General features: G+C 47.1%; 1 long non-coding RNA gene across 2 annotated transcripts; it reads right to left on the reverse strand.

Annotated features, from left to right (window-relative positions):
* Nucleotides 1-410: 410 nt before the first annotated feature.
* Nucleotides 411-16,047, reverse strand: LOC308055944. Of its 2 annotated transcripts, XR_013924656.1 has the most exons (4): nt 15,708-16,047; nt 12,932-13,104; nt 3,098-3,539; nt 411-2,592 (listed from the first exon to the last, which is right to left on the reverse strand). It is a non-coding gene; the product is annotated as an uncharacterized lncRNA (long non-coding RNA). The 2 variants fall into 2 exon arrangements; XR_013924657.1 differs by lacking the exon at nt 15,708-16,047 and having other exon boundaries at nt 12,932-13,212.
* Nucleotides 16,048-17,046: the final 999 nt, after the last annotated feature.

Genomic DNA, 17,046 nt, shown 5'->3' on the forward strand with positions numbered 1-17,046 from the left:
CAAATCTATTTTAACAGGTTCTGCTAGTTTCGATTTACCAGGAATATTTGTTTCCCATACAGTAGGGATCACTGCCAAATCCACCTCCGGTGGAATTTCTTGTTCCTTTACTTTTTCTTGTATCATCAGGATTTCTCCCGTTTTTGACTCGGGTATTTTCAAGAAAAATTCTCCTTCGTCAAAAACAATCTGTGCATTTAATTTGGATAACAAGTCTCTTCCTAAGAAGGGTATCCACTCCCAATCTCACAATTTGAACAATATTTTTTTCCACTTTCTTATTATCAGAAGTTATAGCCATTACCAAATTATCTCTAATAGTTAGCTTACATTCATCCTGCCAATCCTTTCTTTGTCTTAAGTAAAAAAAAACAAATCCACATCTGGCATTTTATTCCATTTCCCTTCTCTTTTACAATACAGCATTAACTGCAGAATAGTGTTATAATTCAGTGTCCCATTCGTGGGCCACTTTTCCTGATCATCCAATATATACAAAGGCCACCAATTATTACAATACTCAAATTATTACAATACTCAATCACCTGGCTCTTTTGCAGATCATCCTGTAAATTTCCTCAATGTGCCAATAAACATCCCAACAAAGAATTTTTCGGGATTTTGTCATTTACAGCAAGATTACCCATGCTTTTACTTTTAAACAACCGAGTTAACTTAGTTGCCATGGTGTAATCACTCACAATACAGTACACAATTATTCAACTCTGTCACTCCGATCCGCGGATCCACACCCCACACTCGCTTTCGTTCTCAATTACACATCTCACCCTTACAGCCACACTCACACTTTCCCACAGTTACTTTAAACAAACATATAACACAATATTATACCTCTTAATTTTCTTCTTAATACACAAACTCACAAAACCAACAAAAAACCCCAAAAACTTCTTCTAACTTCTTGTTAGAGGCACTACCTTAGAGAACACTATAGCATATAGTTTCTCTTGTTTCCACTTTTGTCCAACCCTGCAATAGCTTTCGCTTATGTCTTACGGGCAGACGCCTAGGCTTCCACTTCCGCAAGGATCCTTTTAGTCCAACCCTGCGCAGCTTTCACCGCGTCTGACAGGCAGACTTACTCAGTGAGACTCAAACTCACTGGTGGGTCTCCGACCCACTCCTTACCATACACTTATTATAGTGGGACTCCTACCCACTTCCTCTAGTGCACTTACTCACTTACTTTAGTGGGACTCCGACCCACTTACTACAATTAAAAAAAAGAAGTGTCTTACCAAATATCCAGGGAACGTCGCGAAGAGCCTTACGGATCGGGGATCGATGGGTATCCCCGAGAAATCCTCGGTGCCGGCTGGAACCGATCAGGTCCCCGACTCCTCCGGTCTCCTTCAGCGAGGTCCCATCTGGGTCGCCAAAACTGTTACCGAAATCTCGGAATGAAGAACTTATCGACACCAATGTGATGTAGATAAGCAGACACTTCTTTATTGACGGCCGGGTGCGTGAGCGAGTCCTCTCACGATCAACGCACGCCAGGTCTCAAAATCAGACACCATAAATAGAACTTATTCATACATATTCATTAAGTATTCATACATAATCATAGTATTTCCAGTAAATCATTAACATACTCTCCTCCTATATCCGATTCTGCGCAGTAGAGCTTAGAAAGGTCTAGAAATGGGTCTGGGGTACGATTTGGGTAGGTGGTATGTGAGTCGGTGGTCGCGATCTCCCCCTGCCAGAATTACCTGCTACTAAAGTGCACGGTTTCTTGGCAGGTAACCACAAGCTGTTCCAGTCGACTCTTCCCAATTTCCATTAATCTCATATTCTGACATCTCAATACACTTTCAACATACAGAAGACTGGTCAGATACAAAGAAACCTTTCAAACCCTAAATTATTACCGAAGTTTCAACAATAATTCCAGCCCATTCTTCTGGCCTTGGTACGGGATGTACAGAGGGTCTCATAGCAGCTTTTACTGAGCAGTTATAAGTTTCCTCAAAATATATTTTTATCCTTCTATATTTCTATTCTATAAAATAATTCTATAAAATCAAATAATCAATCAAATAAAGTCAATCAATCTTAACTTATTAACAAATCGGTAACAATAGTATACTACTGTGTGTGGGTGAGTGTCCCGCAACCCAGGGGAAAAGTGTCTGAGCTGCAGCAACAGCAAACTAGTTGTCCGATACAACAGTTGAAGGGAAAGTCTCGCGCTTCCCCTGTTCCAGCCTTGCAGTCCTGCTACTGCTTGTTGTGTTTGGTGAGCATAAGGACCGCTGAGCTGGCTGGAACTGACTGAAATAAGGACTGGTTGAGCTGACCAAATAGCGAGTCTCCCCTAGAAAAAGACCATTACTATAGTTATACAGCAAACACCCTAAAAATCATTCTTCTTGTTTAAGTTTTATAAGAAATATATATATATATATAAAAAGAAATATTTAAAGAACTGTATAGATCTGTGCTAGAAAACCTAGGACATCTACTTACAGGTAGTACAGTAGAACTCCTCCTTACTGATTCAAAACAATCCATCCAAGACACAAGCTGAGGAAAAACTTCTGCTGTTTTTGAGTCGGTTACTGTACTCTGTCAGCAGCACATTGCTGGAGACAGAAGAGAAGAATTAATGTCTTCTGGAAGAATACAGTGTCCAAAAGAAATGCAAACCCAGCATCACTAAATTTGCACCCCAATCTAGAATGTTAACTGTGTCCTCAACAGCATCAAAACAGGTTTGCAAATGCACAAAATTTATAACTATTGCATGTATTGTTGCGATGACGTAATGAAAATAAAAAGGCATGCCCAGTGACTAATGTTCACTCTGATTGAATACTTATTTCCATTGAATTTTAAACTCATTGGATGAAAAACTTGCTCAACAACTTTTTTTTTTTTCTGGAAAAGAGCCCTTTAGCAAGTGTTGTGACCACTCCTTAAATGGTTTTCAGTTCAGTGGTCCCCCTAAAGAGTTCTCCAGTTAAGCTCATTCTATTATGCACGTGTGAAATATTTTTTTTCTTCCTAGCCTCAAGTTTTCTTTTAACCTAAACGTAGCTAGCTTAAATTGATATCACCTAGGCTCTTTTACCTTTATGCTACTCTTTTCCAATAGCCACGATGTTTTGTTCGCCTCTCAGATGGGAAAAGTGTGTGGTTGTAGAATGGTAGTGCATTTTTGTCCATGGGGTACAAAAACAAGGGCGTATTGGAACCACGCTGTTACAGGTCTGAATGTTAAAGCTTGATCTAAAAACAAAAGAGTTAACAGAATAGTGATTTGAATTAAAAAAAAAAAAAGGGAAAGGCGGGGCGGGGGGAGACACGGACACGACACACACCAGAATACAGTAATATTATCCGGAAATCCTGCATCTTTGCATCTCACGTACATTCTCATTGTTTCTTCACTCCTTTCCTGTTTGCACAGGTGAAATGGATCAGCACTTCATGTGGCAAGTTGTTTTTCTTCCCTTCCTCCTGAAGGGGAGGCAACTCCCTGCTACTCTTGGACTTCTTTGTTTCAGCAACACCTTGATGGAGCGGATAGAGATAAGGAGCATTAGATGTGGGAGCTGGAGCAGTATCAGAAGACTGAAGCCTATAAATCTTTAGCAGGAAAGCACAGGACAGACAAAAGGCAAATCACACAGACAAGGTATTGAATGGGACAAAAATATGTGCCTGGAACAACACAAGATTCCCAGCTGGTTGTGCAGACTGACGCTCGTTTACAGCCTTTGATGTAAAGGCTTGTTAAAACGTGGATGCTCATCTCAGGGAGCTCATCTGTGGGTGTGAAATAGAACATTTTTCTTCAGGCAAATCCTAGTTTCATAAATATGACATACAGCAACCTACACCAGAAATAATAATTGTCATTATTTCGTCACAGCAGTGACCAAACCATTGTTAATTGGTCTCCATTGTTCTGGTATTGCTTGTTAAAGAAAATGTGTTTTGAATTCAGAAATTTAAAGTGCTAAAGCAGCTAAGTGGCAGAACCAGGCCTCGTCCCCAGTATAGCCCTAATCCAAGGCTGGTTTAACACCCAGTCCAGTTAATCACTGGGAGAACAGAGAAACAACAGATTATCAACTTGTGCACACAGGTGCTCGCAGAAACACAGGTGTTTCAAGAAAAAAAAAAATCAGTATATGTGAATAGGAATTGCTCAAAGACTAAGTGTGCTTGAAGGAGTGTGTGAGTTAAAGCAGGCAGAAAGAAGATCACGATCCGAGGAGGAGCTTGGAACCGAGGCAGAGACTGGAAGCAAATAGATGAATCAACAGGGACAGGGTCAGGTGATGGATTTGCAGAACTGACAAGACCAAAGGAAACTTCTAAAAACCTCGGGCATTGACTAATGATTTGATAAGTGTATATAAGCCGTGCTGTATCCCTTTGCTATCTGCCACTTGCTTGGGGTGGTGGCCCAGCTCTGAGTGGCGATTAAAGCAAACCCAGTGGTACCCACGTCTGTGTAAATTTCTCCTTTAACACTATATGTGAAGCATATGACAGAAGTGCTGGTAATCCACTGGTGGTGTGACTGTTGACTGATGTCCCGTGTTAGAATAAATACAAGTACAATGGCTAACAGGCCTCACGTGCATGAAGAACATGAGAACGGTGGTGCTGGGTCAATGGGTCTGTGCTTTTCTCTGGTGCTCTCCTTGCTACCACCTAGCACTCAGCTGGCAAGCTCATGGGCACAGCCAGGACCAGTCCAGCCTCTTGTTTTCCAGGGAGCCGATCACCACACATATGGGAAACAGACAGTAGACAAGACCTAGTTCTTCATATCCTTTCCGTTGTTTTGCTAGAGAATCTAAAGTTTGATAGACCTTATTTTGTTTGTATTTACATTGGCACTTCAGTGGGTCCAGACTAAATGGCCACTCTCTACCTGACTGCTGCAAAAATTGGTTTGAGCCCTCGGTTAGTAACCAGCCGTTGGTTAACTTCGTCTTTGAAATACAGCAACCTGTGGTGGAATAGGAAACTGAGACAGTTAGGGATGTCGATTGTATTTACTCGAAGGAGGTGGAAAATTTTCTAGGGAAATTTTTTAATAGCGTTAGCATAAAAATCCTGTATGTGGCACATGAGTGACTGCTCTAGGCAAATGGCTTTTTAGAATTAGAAGCCATCCCTGCCTTAAGTGACACATTTAGAAAAAGTCTCCACGTGAATATTAAGCTCACACAGCAAAGCTGCAGCTACCTGATAGCACAGTATTTTTCCTGGTTTGGAGGATTTTTTTATTCACCTAAAGCTTTCCAACAGTCGTCACTGCTAGTTTATTCCCTGTATGACAAATAAGTAGTAAATGAAGGTGTTTTCGTACAATGGAACAATCTGCATGCTTGCATTTTTTTCACAGCTGTTGCAAAGATGTACTTGAAACCCTGAAGAGCTTTTGCTTTTTATACTACTGAAAACCACACTACACAGCTTTTTGCAAATTTCCAGTCTGGAGAATCGCAGAGTAATTGTTCGTTTGTTTCCGTGAAAGAAAAAAACCCCAACACATCTTCCTTTAGAGGCAATATTTTGCTGCAGATTTTAGTTCTATCTTTTCTATTTCATCTACCTCTTCTCCAGCTCAGAAAGGTCTACTTCTTTAGAAATTCTTTTCATTTGATGTGTTAGAATATCTCTGTGTAGTAGTCGAAAAGGAACTGGACCTGCCCTTTGTCTCACTCAATTCTCATTTCTATAATACATGCAGTTTTCCTTTACTTATTAAAGAAAATTACCAAATCCCATACAGCTACCTGGGATCATGGATCAATCTGAATATGCGTGGCCCAGCACTACTTTTTGCAACTGATCTAAAATTCTGTGCCAAATTCTATCATAACCCAGGAATGGAAATAATAGGGATGACATACTTTGCATATCTTCTCTGCAGGTTGTTACGACCCGCTGCAAGTAAATAAGAAAAAATACAGGTAGTGGACATTTCTAAATAAACCTCTGACATCTGAAGAAGTCATTTTAATATCAGATTTATTCTCACCGTACTTTCTGCATGGAAGACCAGAAGAATCTATGCTTTTAATACAATTTGTGCAGGAAAGCATTGGCAAAAATACTAGAGTACTTGTAATGTTTGTTCCTACACCAAACATGCTGAGGTGAGGCTTAAAAGCCCACCTGTGAATTCACATTTGCCGCAGTGCTGTTAGTAAAAGCTGTAACTATCCATATTTTTTTGAGAATGCTTAAAATGAAACACAACCTAACTCTCAGTTATAGAACAGTGTAGCACAGCAAAGACGTTATCATCTAATTTTTTCATTATAAGATGCGGGTGCATAACCAGGAAGAACACTAACAATTACTTCTTAGTAAACCCTTCCAGCATAAAACCATTTAGTGGGGCAGTGCAAATCAGAACATACTCTGACTTTAACATGAAAGAACACTTCTGCTGGTTCTGCTTTTTGTGGTAGACAAAAAAATTGACTTAGTGGGATATTTTCGTTCTCACAGTACTGTTTCCTCTCCTTTCATTGTCAGTAACCCAGTGATTTTTGTGGGACGTTAGGGTTAGCATAGATGTTAGGTTAGCTTTAGATGCTTTACATGTTAGAGATGTATTCCTCGTGATTCTGCTCCACGCACAAGAAAAAGCCCGGCTTGCCTTTGCCTGGAGCGGGACTCAGTATGTTTTCAAACAGTTTTCTGCAAGGATACAAACACTGCCCCACTATCGCTCACAATGCTCCGGCCACAGCCTTAGCACAGGTCACCATTCCACCTGGCCCCACAGTGTATCGATACATCGATGGCATCCTCAGCGGGGCAGAAGGGCCAGAAAGCATTACAGATGCAATGAAAAACATTTGGGCAACACTAACCAAGTTGGGACTGGAAGTCCCAGAGTCAAAGTGCCAAGGGCCAGCATGAGAAGTTAAATTCCAAGGAGTCTGGAGGGTTGCAGGAGCTGCCTCTCTTCCACCAGACACACTGGAAAAGAAAGAATCTGGGCACAATCCATCCAGTACGCTGGAACTACAACAAGTTCAAGGGACTGTGAAGTACTGGTGTAACCATATTCCTGCCTTTTCCGTCATTGCTCGTCCCTGGTAGAATTTGTTATAAAAGGGAAAATCATGGCAGCGGACATCTCATCAGCTCTGCGGTACCGTCAAGTTCCCCTTCCTGCAGGAGCATAACAGCCTGGCCGCGGGGTCTCCACTCCGCTCCAGCCCCCGTTACCCCTGTCAGCACGTCCTGAAGTTGCAGGCTGTGCTGCTTAGGGAGCCGTGGCAACACACACTTAGGATGGTGAATGCCGGCCATCCTGAAAGCGACAGCTGTCTCTTACCCTAAAAAGCTTCCTGTAATACTATGCTTCTCTGAGGTCCCAGTTTTCTCGAATTGCCCCCACCCCAAAGCAATTTCCCCACAGGGTCCCTAAGCAAGGCAGTAGAGGAGTGGCTCTCTCAAACTCCCTCCCAGCCCTGCCCTGGCTGAAAGAAGGCAGAAAGAAGCCTTCCAATGAGGACAGTTCTGTCTGCAAGAGAACACAAGCTGACCAGGTCTTGGGATCCACTGACATCAACAGAAATTTAGGTGAAAACTCCCCTTTCACATGAAACTCAACTCCCAAACCAAAAAACAGTTGTGATGGGAAACTATGGTGGGGGTGGGAAATCAGCACTGAGGGCAGGAAAGCATCAGCAGGATGGGAAACCATTGAGTTGGGAAGTTGTTCTGTCATTAAAAGTCAAACTGTCACAACGCTGGCTGACCCAGGTGCTGGCATAACGATCGCCATGGAGACGGAACCCCAGAACACTGTTTGCCCCAACAAACGCCACGCTGGCCAACTGCCGCGGCACAGAGCAGCACGCTCCTCGTGGTGCTCCTGTCCTCCGGGTAACCCCCAACCAGCTGTGCCGGCCAGCATCTCACCCCATCACCCCCCTTCGCTTCTGCCAACAGAGAGGTTCCCCCTCCAGCTGCTGACAGGACCAGAGGTGCCCGGCATGAGCTTCACCACCCTGACCATGCCGCCACCGGTCACTGCTGGTGTGCTGCCCTCTGTCCCGGGGCTGCTGATCACCGTTCGGCCTTCCCAGCTCCACACTGTCACCCATCAGCCCACCCTGGCAACCTGGCAGGGGGTGCAGGGGCCCCTGGGGGACTCGGGGCAGGTCGTGCAGCTGCCACACGTGCTGCAGCTCCCCAGCGGTGTGCAGCTGCCCCCTCTGCCTGCTCCTTGTCCCCCTGCCTATGGCTGGGGACAGCAAGTGGTGATGGGGACACTTGTGCCCCACCAGCCAGTGGGGCTGGGCCCATGGGACGTGGGCCAGGGGCAGCCCCTCTACCCTACGGGCTGCACTGTGCTGAACGTCCCTGCACATGCTGGGCCCCTGCCACCCCAACACCCTGCGGCTCAGCACTGCGTGCAGGTCTCCCCTGTGCTCCGCACCCATCCTGGCAGTGCCCAGAAGCTGTTGGAGGCCTTTAACAACGACGTGGTGGCCAGTGAGGATGGTGTCCCTGCTGCCACCCCCTGCCAGCCCGCCCTGGATATGCTCTCTGGCAGAAGCAGGACCAAGCACCAAGGTGAGGTCTGCAGGGTGGCAGAGCCCATAGGGGGTGACCTGCACCAAGGAAGGCTTGCATCACCCTGGGGGTGGCTTGGCTTCGTTTGCTTTTTCAGAAGTGGTGACCACCCCGTCAAGCCCAGAGAATCTCCTGGACCTGCCCGAGCTGGGGCCAGATGCCTTCAACGAGGCCTTTCCTGAGCTGGCAGAGGACAACCTGCAGTTTCAGGATGAGCATTCGTCCGCCGTGGACAGCAGTGACCCGCTCGCCTGGCTCGACAGCATCCTGGAGCTCCCTGAAGTTCTCAGCGGCTCCTGCTTGACCACCCTCCTCAACAAGTTCCCGGAGTTCTCAGAGTACGTGGCAAAGGGTGGCTGCTCCAAGGAGCAATTGCTGGAGGCAGGGCTGGGGGACAGCGAGGACACCGACCGTGGTGTCCCTGATGTCCCTGTCTTGACCACCACCCTCAACAGGATCCCTGACCTCTTGGAGTGCATGATGGAGGGCAACTGTCCCAAGGACCAAGTGGTGGCCGCAATGCAGGAGGACACCAACCCCTCCTGGCAGAGGGTGGCAACATCCCCCTTGCTGGACGCCAAAGGCAAGCAGGGTGGGCTGGCAGCGGTCTTCCCCACCCGGCTGCCAGAGAGCCCCATGGAGCCCTCTCAGGAGGGTCCTATGGACACTTCAGGGGAGAGCCCCTTGAAGGGATGCCCAGAGGGTCCCCACAAGGGTCTCCCAGAGAGTCCTCAGCAGATCCTGCTGAATAGTCCCCTGGCCAGCCCCCGACTGCACCCCAGCATCATCCGCCCCGCATGGCCCAGCTGGTGGAGGAGGTGCTGCAGAGGCAGCCCCGGGTCATTCTGACCCAGTTGCCACCACCACCGGGCATCTCCTCCTGCCGGGTGGTGCCCAGATCAGGCAAGGCTGCTGGTAAACAGGCCAAGCGCCCCACATCGGCTGACACCCTCGGGATGCCAGAGACGTCCCCATGGGGCAGCATGCCACCCAAGAAGAGGAAGAAGATGGTGGTGTGCCCGGTGGCAAAAAGCTCCAAAACCCTCTGGGAGGGGAAGCCACACAGGGATGCCACGGCAGTGGGCTGTAGTGGGGAGCAGGGGGGCAGCAGCAAGCAGAGGCCATCCAATAGCGACTATGTGCCCACCAAGCGAGCCAGAACCCTGAGGAACACCAGGAGACAAGGTGCTCCACGCTGCCCCAGTCGCCGTTGATATATTGATAGAGGAGGTGTGGAGCACAAATCCCTCTGACGTGTGACCTGCACCTGCCCACTGCAGCCCCGGCCCTCTACCAGATCTGTCTGTCTTAATTCATTAAAGGTTTGACGTTCCTTGCACAGTGCCTCTGCCTGCGGTCATTCGCGCAGCGGGAGATGAGGGTTAATGCAGCCCTGCCACATGCAGAGACCTGACGCTCCACCTTCCCCTCTGTCGAGGTGACACCTCCACCGAGCTGACCCACTCTCTGAAGTATTTACAAATGAAGGGACTTCTCATCAAGGGAGGCAGCCTTGGCAGGGGTGAGAAACAAAGAGCAGGTAGTGAAAAGAGCACCGTTATCTAAGTTGCGCAGGAAGAAGACTTCCAATGGGGAAAGTTCTGGCTGCAAGAGAACACAAGCTGATCAGGTCTTGGGATCCACCGACATCAACAGGAAATGAGTTTAAAATAGGACAAAGATAATGGTGGCAGTGGGAGATGGGGACCTCTAACTGAAATAGTTCTGCCCCAAAGAGGCCAAAATCCCACTTAGGGAGCATGCGTAGTCCGTAAAACACTTCAGCAGTGCTACTGAGGATGCGTACGCGTTTGCATTAGAAGCGAGAAACCAGTCACCAAACCTGTGTATGACACATGACCATGCAACGTGCGGCGCTCTGAGAAAGGCCCCGAACCCCTTCTCAGTGTTCCAATTGGACCTAAAAACTTCGCACGCACTTTTTAATCGCTGCCCCCGAAGCGATTTCCCCACAGGGTCAGTAAGCAAGGGGGTGGCGGAGTGGCTTTCTCAGACCCCCTGCCAGCCCTGCCCTGGGCGCCGGTGCCTCCGGCCCTGCCCCAGCAGACGTTGCTGCGCTGATGGAGGGGCTCCCTCCCTCTCCACTGCATTTGCAAAGGGAATGGCTGGCTCACCCTTTGCTGCCCACGCAGCCAGCCCTCACCTTTAGCTGCTGTCATTCCCAGGGGCGCCGGCTCTCTCCCAGCACCCTCACACCTTCTCCCTGCGACACTGCGAGAGAAGCGTTCGCCAGGCACACGGGTGCCGTCACTGCCCTGCGCGGCTGGGCACCCCAGAGTGGCACTGCCTGACTGCCTCCCTCACCAAGCACCTCCACCTCCACAGTCTCAAGCTCCATCCCTTTAGGCGGAAAGGGGGCCACTTTATTTCAAAGTAACCGTTCCTCATGAGGAACACAGTCTCTTCAGGAGGCAAAATACTTCAATAGCATTTAGAAACAAAGCTGGGGCATCTGGGGGGCCACCTCATCACTACTCCAAACAATGTGTCCTTTGTGGAGAAAAACTGAAGAGCTAGACAGTTTCCAGAGGACAGCAAAACCTGACCTGCTGAGAGCTTAGGACAGTGCACGTCATGTTCTTCTTCACACTTGGTGCACGTTTGAAAGCTGCGAGATGATGGTAAATTACTTCCTTCAGAGAGGACAGCAAGACACTGTTGCCAACTCAGCTTAGGGTTTTTTGGCTTTTTTCTCTGGTTGGCTAAGCAAAGAAACGGAGGCAGTTTCAAAGTGCGCAGAAGCACAGCTGCAGACATAATTCCTGCTGTCACGCAGGCAGGAGGAGTGAACTGCATCCCTTTGGGTCCTTTTGAGAACACCAAGCACCCAGATTGTGCTGAAGGATGCTTTGTACATAGGGGACCCTCGGAGAGAAGCAGACATGTCCAGTCTTATTCCCTGGGAAAGTGCCCTGACACTGTCCTGCCTCTCAGGTGGTGTAGGACAATTAAAATACAGGAACTTATTAGTAAGCATGGGCTAATTCCTGGCCCACTGTGATGCTAACAGTAGCCCACAAATCTCTCAACTAGTTTTGCTCAGCCTGTATTTATGACAGTTACATTGCTCTATGTTGTGGGGGAAAGCAGGTGACACAGCTTGCCCCCTTGATGCACAGGGCTGCGTTTCAAAGGACTACGACAATCCCAGAAGAGCACAGCATAGAACAGTTTATACGTAATTAAGTATCACATCACGAAACATACTGCATGCATCTATCCATAAAAATGGGGTTTATGTAGGCACATGCAAAATAGGTCTGCTGCTCAAAACCCAGCAAATCCTGATTTAAAAAATCATATACTGAAATGTAAGACGACATACCTTTGGATTTGTCTCTAAATCCCCATGTCAATGTAATTCCTTCACTGCCATCTGAAATCGTTCAGCTTAAGGCACTTTCCACATCAAGCAAAGAAAGCTCAACTCAGAAGGGAAAGATCCTTCTTGATGGGACGCATCATCTGTGACAACCAGACACCCTCCCTCTCATTGAAACATAGCAGCCGAGTTAAAAGCAGGTTTTAAATTCCAAGTGGAGAGGTGCAAAGTTTGAAAACTACAGGACATTCTCTTCCTAGCACAAAATAATCAACTTTTTCCCACTTCTCTGCAAACCTTAACCCCAGTGTTTTGTGTTTTTCACACTGCAGCACAGAAAGCCAGTACCCACAGCTGCACAAGGACTTCCAGTGCCAGTGTGCAAAGCATCGAGGAGTCTGGGCTCAGTCTTGGCAGTACAGGAGTGATCCACCTCAAATGCACTGCACAGTCTGCACCTGGGGGTATCACAGGTCAATAGTTAATCACCGCTTTTCCTCCCAGTAACAATAAAAAGAGAAAAAAAGAAAATCTCCTTACATCCACGGCTCTTCTTTACAGGCTAGAGGTTTATGGAAGTGATGACCCATTTCACCCAACATTCAAGACACCTTTTGAACAATTTTCAGAACTGTCCCCAAACCTCCAGATCTTACACAACAATCAGTCCAAAGAAAGTACAGAGGTCTCTGCTCTACTGGACACATGCAGGAACACTTGTGTTTACTGGACACCTTTGTAAAGGGAAAAGGCATTACACCAGCGTACCAGATCCTTGCCCAAAAGACTTTTCAAACCACCTGTTTGTTGACGCAGTCACTGCACTTCAACCCTTCCACCCACGACAACATCCTCTCAGGGGGCAGACTTGCCTGCTCTTGATCACAGAATCAGTCAGCAGAGTTCATATTGAACCAAGCTAAAAACTGGGCCCAACCTCTACGTTCACGGTTGGGATACACGGCTCCTATCACAGGGCTCACATGGCAGTCCCACCTGGGTTACGTATCTGAAGTTGCATTTCCCACGGGTCAAATATTCCTCTTCACATCTGCCTTGAAACTGAGGGCTCATGGTCAGTGAGAGAAGAGAGTTCCTTGCCTCCTGTGCAGTCAGGTCACGTTCCCCTGCTAAAGGCAGCCTGCTCAGGCCTCCCATTTGTGTACAATCTGTTAAAAGAGTAAAATCAAGTCTGAAGGTTATTCATTTGCTTCCTTAAACATTCTACCATTTGCAGCGTTCGGCCCCCAGAAGACGACTTCTGACATAGCAACTTCTCCAAGCAACCTGCTAATAAAAGGCAGGTCAACAGAATCACCAACAGCCAGGTCTGTACTCTTGGGGAGACACTTTCAAAGCTCTTTGGAGGATCGCACTGGATCTGTGCGCTTTAGACCCCACTGCGTGGATTTACTGTTTTACTGGCAAAGGTTTTATGTACCACACGTGAACATCTTCAAATCACCTACTGTAATGGTCTCATGCATAAACAGACACACTGATCCTCTAATATCACACATGAAGAACTCAATGGATGCTCCCACCAAGGCAGTGGCTCCCTTCTGTAGCCACTGAACAAGCAAAAGGATGGATCAGAATGACATTATCAAGCTCTGAAGCAAAACTTCTGTCTTCCTTTAGCTGTAATTTAGAGCTTCATTGAGTGCTGAAGAGTGTCAGCCTGACAGCTCTGAAGCATGAAGCGCTTGATCCTCTGTGCCAGAACCACACTGGCACTGGCCACACAAGCTGCCTGCGTACTTGCAGGGTCAGGGTCCGGGTCCGGGTCAGGGTCAGGGTCTGTACTGCCCTGCCACCGTAACATAGAAGTGAGGAAAGTGAAATGGAGATAGAAGTGTTCGTTTTCCACGTAGTTGATGCTGGCAGCTTCTTGCCTCCAGCATTCCTGCACCTCAGGAGCCTGGGAAATGACAACAAATGTGGAAGTTTCTGAAAATAACATTTGCCTAACACACCACAGCGTAGCACTTCCGTATGCCCACACCACACCTCTGGCTCCCAGCTGCTCTCCTGTGCTTCCCTTTAGCTACCTGGGAGGCACCTTTTCCACCTCCTCAGATCTGGCCAGCTGAAGAACACCCAACTCATGGCTCTAACATTCTTCCCCTTCCTCTCATCAACATCTTCCTGGTGGTCTCAGCTTTCTGCCCTCCAGATTAGGGGCTTATCATAACAGGACAAGGATAGCACTGGGGTTTTTTTCTGTAAGGAAGCCAAATACTCTTTATTAAAATATATAAATTAAGAGGAAGGGAAAAGCCAAAATGGCAGCCAAGTGGAAGTTTCATTTGGTGCTCAAACCACCTGAATACTTCTGCTGCAGCTGCAGCCGAGAGCTGGCCCTTAGATACCTGATCAGGATAAAGCCCCAAATCCTGCCACTAAGGTTTCAAATGACAAAATAACATCATCTAAGGGAAGGCAAAATGCATAAACACAAACATCGCCGTATGTTTACAGGGCCTTCACAGCACAGTGGTTCTCTGGTGGCACCCAGAACTTAGCAGTATGAAGAATTACAAAGGTCAAGTGCTATTTATAAGCAATGCACCCTTAAATCAACACTAGTGACAAAAGAGCCAAGCACTTGACTTGCAGAACGGCAGGTGATTCGTGACTTTCTCCACAGCTTCTACTACTGATGAAGCTTACAACCACCTCACCATTTGGGAACGACATCCGTTGCTAGTGTTGCTCTGGGTGGAAACTCAGCAGGCTGGCACGTTCATTCCTTCAGAGCCAGAAGGAATTTGTCATTACGGGAATTCTCATGCCACTGAACTGGCAGCAAGGTACACAAGCCTCTTAATCCCTTTTTATACTTCTACGCTTGTGCCATAAAACCATTCTCCACTCTCCATCTCACCACCTCTCCAAGCAGAAAAGTCCCATCTGCCACACACTTGTCACAAACTACGTAGGATATGACACAGGTTTCAAATACATCAGAAAGTATCAAATCAGAAACTTTTAAGAAAATTAAAAAAAGGTGGCAGTGGGAAATTATTTTCTACCGTGACTGTTAGGTTCACAAGCTGCTAGTAGTTAACATTAATGGCTCACTATTTCAAGGTCATGATGGCAACAGCTCTGCCATGTGTGGATATCAGCGAGAGAATTGCTGCCTTGCACCAGTTCAGGTGCTCCACCTATACCTTGTCACAGATTTTTTTTTTTTTTTTTTTTGTTTTGTTTTAAATGCTTATCAGGGTAGGATCTGCCTACCAAGACCAGATTTTAAGTGAAGTTACATTATGCTCCTCTTGATTTAAATACAGCAAGATAGCTCCACTGCTACATTCAGCCACAAGAACGTAAACACCTCCAGCTTCATAGACACCCATACATTATTTTTGTAAGGAACAAATGACTAAACATGGAACAACACTATGAAAAAGCAAAAGAATGCACACAATCAGCATTTCCCTATTTGGACCAAAACCCGAACATCTCTAACAACAGATAAGTCTGAATTAAAAATCAACCACATCCAGATCCCAAATGGGGTAGAGGTTATTGTATGCCACAGACCCGGACTTGACTGTTGAAGGAAATCATGCACTACGGAAAATCTGAGGTGGTTCTGCAGAAGTTTTACTAGAGCCTTGGCAACTTCACTTGGGACATGAAAGGTACGTGTGCTACAGTACCACCCGCAATAAAGGAAACTAGTCTCGCAGTTTGAGTTCAACACCACATCCGCAAACCAAATGAGGCTGCTACATTTGAGGAACACTGATGGAAACCTCACCTGCCATCCCAAAGTTATGCTACGGCATTTCTTCCCTTTTTGCCACTTTCCTCAGCCTTGGTACATCTTTTGCAGAATCTGAAGCAAGGGCCCATAGCTTCTTCCTGTTTCTAACAGTGAATGTCTGGGTTTCACACGTTGGTTTCTTGTGCGGCGCCAATAAGACCCAACACTTGCCTTCATAAATGCATCCGTACACTAGGCAAGAAAAGGAAAATTACCAGTCACGACACTGTACTGCCCACAGGGCAACAGAGTGCCCCACTCGTAAGAGGATTGAAGACAGTAAATTACCCTCAAATATCTTCATGAACAAGCACCGTTTAATCATGTGCTTTTAATCTGACCACCGACACAATCTAACAGGAAGACACATTAAGGGAAGCAGAGCTGTAGTTAAAAAAGTGGGGCTTCTCTTTCCTCTCCTGAGGGTTTACCATCCAGAGCTGGCTGAAGTTCTGAACCTGTAAACCGCTCCCCCATGCTTGTATGCTCGCTCTGGGAAACAAAGACAGCTGTTTGAATTCTTTTGCAGGTACAATCTTTCTTTACTTTTGAGTTGGAATGAAATGAAAAACTGCCATCAGTCCCTCTTATGGCACAGAGACACACCTATGTTCCATGCACATGCCTGCCCAGAAACGCATGCAGAGGGAAACCATCCCTTGGGTATCAAACACAGAAACAGCACTGAAAACCTTGACTTCTGAGAGTCCCTGCAGCATTCTCCCAGGTCATTACACAGCATGCTTGTGGCAGGATCACCACTGATGTGCGTCACTTGCTTTCATTTCCATCTTCATCTCTAACCTGGCACTTGCCACCTCCAGAATGCAGCATGCATAAAAGCAATTCCGTTTACTACAAGCACAGCACCGTGTGAACCTTCTGCATGAAGCCCGGTATTTAAAGAAATTGCTATAAAGAATAAAAATCTGCCGGCACCACTGACACACAGACATGCTGTGTTTTCTGAACAGGGACAATACATTAAACCTGCAAACTAAGGACTGGGACAGCTCACTCCTTGCCCCTCTTCTTTTGCCCTCAGGCTGGTGCAGGAGCTCCTTTCACCAGAGCAGGCACACCACTGACACAGCCTCACCGAGGGGAAGGGTGGGGAGGGGATAAGGGCAGAGGGGGAAAGGAAAGACCCACAGAAGCAGCTTTGCTGCCCACTGCCAAAGTCACAAGCCGCTCACGGATCCTGTCCCCTCGCCCTGCCTGTGCTGGTCTGTGCCTCTGTCCCCCTTCCCGCCCCTCCGCTCCTCTCCCTAGCCCTCTCTCCTGCTGCTGATCCTGCATTCCCTGCGGCACCCCCCTGCCCCTCTGTCCCGCT

This window comes from Falco punctatus (assembly GCF_963210335.1).
Source record: "Falco punctatus genome assembly, chromosome: 20".
Taxonomy (NCBI): domain Eukaryota; kingdom Metazoa; phylum Chordata; class Aves; order Falconiformes; family Falconidae; genus Falco; species Falco punctatus.